The 5,630-nt window shown below is 39.3% G+C and overlaps 1 pseudogene; it reads right to left on the reverse strand.

The window, feature by feature from the left end:
- Window positions 1-1,160: 1,160 nt before the first annotated feature.
- Window positions 1,161-4,975, reverse strand: LOC116895622 (annotated as a pseudogene).
- Between the last annotated feature and the right edge of the window lie 655 nt (window positions 4,976-5,630).

The raw sequence follows: 5,630 nt of genomic DNA on the forward strand, positions 1-5,630 counted from the left end.
ATAATTTTCATAGTAACATACTGAACCTTCATGAACTATTGTGTATCAAGTAATTATTTTTCGTCTGGCTTCACTTGCATCTCTCCGTAAGCTCTTCATTGAAATACCTCCAACTTCAGCCGTGAAAAATGACTAATTTAACCCTATTGCCTCTCTTACATTCCTCTTCCATTGCCTTTTCACAGTTTATGTAGATGGTACCTGGTTCCAGTACTAAGAACACACTATTACTTTCAATGAGATACATTCTGCCACTGTAATTCTTTTTTATGTTGTCCTTGCAGATACTTCATCGTTTTGGAACATTTCCCTTCCTCTGGGTAATGATGTTCATCTTAAATTTATCATGTCTCAGTCATTAAATCACACATTTAAGGCATTTGAGGCTAAGTGCTATTTAGTGATCTATGCAGTGGTAGATTAAATGAGACAAAGAATTCCTCTGCAAAGAAAGGGTAAAACTATCAAGATTGTGTCTAGGAGAAGGTATCTAGAAGGCAGAATTTTCTAGGAAGGGTTGTTCCTAAGCAGGGAGTTCTGAGCTACAAGAAGGTCAAGAAAACTAAGTATTGTGGAGAGCTTTGGGGCCGCTCCTAGGAATGTGGCAGGAACTTGATATCAGGCTGGGACAATGAAGCAGGCTCAAGGCAAATAAACTGAGGGATGTATTGCATTCCTTGTGTCTAGGTCATCCTGATAAATTCCTAAATATGGTGACCACAGGACTTTGTTTATTGCCTTGATTGATCTCCTTGTTCCTTGACTACTGTTTTTTACGTTTTATTTGTTCCTCGACTACTTTGTTTATGCATTAAGGACTGACTTTATTCTTTGTATGTACCCAGAATGATATAAAAGCAGATTAGAAAAAAATTAAACTTGCCTCAGCCCCAGAACTGACTGGGGTCATGCCACAATGTTGTCTAATTGTCTTTTTCTTTTTAATCCTCACTCCTGCCCTGGAGAACCTGTTGACTGACTGAGCTGGCTTAGTCAAAGTATGGTACATGGGATTCCATAAATGAGTAGACAAAATGTGAGGGTTAACTGCTAGGTATCAGAAGGAAGAGATCTGTGCTGTGGTGGGGAACCCTTTAAAGATTCAGAACACCTTCACCAACACCAGTTTCAGCCCTAGGCAGCACAATTATGTCCTAATGTCATGCCTTCTTCATCTTCTTGGCTTTCCACATTTACCTCATCACAGCACCAAGAACCTTCCCACAAAGCACAAGGTGCCCAGAGTGAGCCCTAGCAGGAAGAGGAAGACATCCAGCAGATACTGCTCATGCCATGGCTGCTGGAAAGCATAAGGCTTGAGATGTGCTGCACCCCTTGTCTTCAAGATGAGATCAGTCCAGCCCACAAGCCTCTGGGCAGGGGGAACAGGGTGGGCGTGTCTGAGCTCTGGCAGCCATTGCTGCAGATTTATACCTGTGAGTCAAAACAGAAGGGATATTATCATAGTGATGTGCCAATATTTTGAGACCTCATGTCTCTCCTTAACACCCCCCCAATACACACACGATACCCAAATGTTTCTATTCTGTACCCATAGGTGTATTACATATTGAAATGTACACACCTCCTATTAGCCGGATCTACTTTAAAAGTTTAATATAATCTTACTCATTCAGATTAATAATTAATCCTAAAAGTACTAAGGTATAAAAATATTTCTATTTCAGGACTAGACCATACCTCTTTATTAAGTACTGATAATGTTATAGTTGATATAATATCATATGTGTGGAAAAATTACTCTGTATCAATGTACACTTGTTGACAAATAATACTGTGAAGAATTTGGAGAATTGTGCCTTGTTTCCTTCGTATACTAACAAAATATCACATTGGTCAGAACTGGTTTTCCTAACTCAAGCTTCATATTTATACATTATGCATAGTAGTATCCTGTGCTTGGTTTAAGGATTTATTTTTTTCCTTTTTAATTAATTAATGTGTGTGTGTGTGTGTGCACGTAAGCTTATAAACATGTATATGTGCACATGAATGCAGCTGCCTATGGAGGCTAGCAAAGGTTATCGACTTCGCTGGAGCTGGATTTACAGGTGGTTGCGAGCCCTACAGTACGTGTATAAGTAACCAAACTCCAGTGCTCTGGAAGAACAGCAAGGGTTGTTATCCACTGAGCCATCTCTCCAAAACCCTGTGCTTCATTTAAGTCCTGTGGGTTTGTCACTATGTCAAAATTATTTGGCTAAAGGAGAATTCTCACATTTTTACAAATTATAGAGCTGGCCCTTAAGGTGCACAGTATCATTTCTGTTCTACTCTAAAATACTTCTATCATGGGGCGCAATGAGGAATGCCAATTCAGACTTTAATTATCTGAAAATCCAATTGTTTTCAGAAAATGAACATCCACCACAGTAAAACTGCAAATACTTATAACTGCCCTGAAACCTACTAATTCTTTAGGTCTTATGCCTTCCATTACACAGTTGTTTTTCTTCCATATAACAAGTCCTGCCTGAGTCCCTAATTATAAAGGAATGTACAAAATTTGAAGAATTGACTCAGGTTTCTGTCCTTGAAGCATCAATAAATTATCCTTTCTTTGTTATAAGGGGGAAATACTTGTTTCTCTTTAAGGGAGTTCATTGAGGTCTAGTAGGAGGTGTTTACCTTGAAGTGCCCAGGGCCCATCTCATTGCATCACTAATTGGGAAAACATTCACTACCTTTTTAGTGGGGGCCTTTTGTTAGGCACTGAGGAGTAAGTGGAAGACAAGGGACTCACACTTAAGTTTGCAGATTTTAATAAAGACCAAAGCATGCATTGGTTGTATAATGGGGAGCATAGCTACCTTCCAATAAGGTATAAAAGTAGAGGAAAATACAGAAAAGTAGAGTGTTGGTAAGCCCTAAATGTTAAGACAGAAGTTATATAGTAAGCTAGCATTATAGGAGGCTGCTAGAAATAAAATCAATGAACTAGAAAGATAATGTCAGAGGTGAGACTTGAATCTCATGGACAAATTATTTCTAAAAGTGAATGAGAGGAGCATTAAAAGACAAAGTGAGAGGAGGAGTAGGAGGAGGAAGTAGAGGAGGAAAAGGAAGAGGAAGAGGAGGAAGAGAACAAGAGTGTGCTATGTTTATAGAAGTGTAAGGCAACCCCCTGCCTCGCATGGAATTCTCATTAAAGAAAACCATTATCTCACTCAAAGAGGCCCCATATATGTATCCATAAACTAAAAAGTTAATCTCAGTACCTCACTATAATTTATTTAGTTTTACTTTCTGAGGACACAGGTCAACTCTATAATGCATAATTCTGTTTCCTGGGTGACTCTTCTCTATTGAAAATGTCTCCCCCATTTTGCTCTTAGATGAGAGCTACATTAACCTTGATGATCACTACATGTGATAGCTATATACCTCTTGCCTTCCATGACTTGTCTTGTCTTCAGGACCAGTGTCTCCTCCTTGACATCGTCAGGCTGAATGGAAATTCCAAACTTTCATGCCTCTACTTGGACCATGTTGTAAGGCTGATCTAAGATGATTGGAATCCCAACAATGGGAACCCCATGTTAGATAGCTTCCATTACACTGCGGATTCCTCTATGAGTAACAAAGAGACAAATGCTTGGGCGAGCTGTTACAAAAGCAAAAAGGGTTTAACACTTTAGGTTGAAAAGTTTAGAAGGGTCAGTTAAATTAGCACTTCAGAGAAAAATAAGTAAAAACCAGTAGGACTTCCATGTATATTTGAGTAAAGTCCACGGTGTATTATAATTTCCATAGTTGGGAGGGTAAAGGGGGGTGTGATAGGAGGCTTCTGGAGGGGAAACTGGAACAGGGGATAACTTTTGAAATGTAAATTAAAAATCTAATAAAAGAAAAAACTTTAAATTTGAAAACAAACAAAAAATTTCCATAGTTTGAAGAATATGAATCAGGTAGTAATGTGGCAGACATGTTTGTCCTTCCAAACCCTAATACCTGCCCCATGTTTCTTTAAAAAAATTAAAATGACTGTTGACAATTGGATGATCGAGCTCTATCTTTATATGTGTCTCATAGGAAAAGCTCATCTTCTCTAGAAAATACTATGCAGTTAAAGGGTACAAAAATCTGTGGCCTTTGCTGATTTTTGAACCATACTCCTATGGTCCCTTAATTATTAAATGTAGTAGTAAGAGGTCTCCAAAGAGCACCTTAGAAACAAAGATTATTATTAATGCATGTAAGACGATCTCCATAAAACTAACACTAACCCAATTCAATAGCCTACTTTGAGGGAACTCAAGCTAGTACTCCCATGGCTTGCTACAACTCCACGCATTGTTGGCACATTGTGTAGTTATGAATCATCAAAATCTTTCAAACCCCTCCTTTGTAAGAAGAGTTTTGATAAGAATGTGTCTGATCACTCCTGTTATGTGACACATGCTTGTCAGGTGCTAAGCAGTTAACTAAAGACAATAGCAGTAAACTTGTGTGTCCTTAGTTCAATTGCCACAGTGTATTACATTCAAAATGTCCTTTCAGGGGCAGATAGAGGTCAGCCAATGTAATGTGACAGAAGGCTATTACTCAATGGAAACCTGAAGCCTGCCACAATATAAAAATGGAATAAAATGGGCTCCTCTGATGACTTTGAAAGGCTGGATTTATTCTCCTAGCTCTTCAGCATGGTGTACCTTCTCTGTCCTCCTAAGGCTATCAATAGCAGCTCCTTCTAATATTAGTTTACATCCACATCTAGCTAGTAGGTCCTGGTGACTATCACATGTATATGAGTGTAAAAAGAGGAGACTTCTGTGCAGTCCTTACCTAGGAGGTCATTTTGAGGAAGCCAGTCCATGATTTTCACATTTTTAGCCAACTTGATATCTTTGGGCCAATGGGAAGCATTAAACTTCCAAATCACTCCTTGAGGGAGGTGGGCAAAGGCATTGTTCATCTCCTCGATGCTTTTCTTTGTCTGATAGAAGCTCAGTGTGGATCCCTGAGAACAAGAGAGAGAGAGAGAGAGAGAGAGAGAGAGAGAGCAGACGGAGTCAATCAATAGGGTTATATGTGACAGTCTGGATGGGCATGCCATAAAGTCTGATGATGTATGAACACTCTTACCCACTAGCAACGTCTGCAAAGTGTCCTGAGCTACCTTTCATAGGGCAGTGACCTCTGCATATTTATGTGCTTATGATGTCTAGAAATCACTTGTGTAATTCTTATAGACAAGTTTTCTATATAAACATTTGCCTAAGCAATATGAGTCTGAAGAGGGTTTTAGGGTTTCAGCCAATACTATAGCCAGCATATCTCTCTCTCTCTCTCTCTCTGTGTGTGTGTGTGTGTGTGTGTGTGTCCCTCTCCCTATCCATTTCCCTTTCCCTTCCTTCTTTCTTTCTCTCTCTTCTCTCTTCTCTCTCTCTCTCTCTCTCTCTCACACACACACACACATACAGAGAGAGACAGAGAGAGATAGAGAGAGACAGAGACAGAGAGACAGAGAGATAGAGACAGAGAGACAGAGAGAATGTAAGTAGCATCACAGCAACAGTTGCAGATCCTTTCTATGCCTAACAATATTTTATGGAATGGCCATGCTGGGATGATTTGGAATATTTTTCCTCACTGAATTTCTGGTTGTA

The sequence above is a fragment of the Rattus rattus genome, chromosome 3 (assembly GCF_011064425.1).
Source record: "Rattus rattus isolate New Zealand chromosome 3, Rrattus_CSIRO_v1, whole genome shotgun sequence".
Taxonomy (NCBI): domain Eukaryota; kingdom Metazoa; phylum Chordata; class Mammalia; order Rodentia; family Muridae; genus Rattus; species Rattus rattus.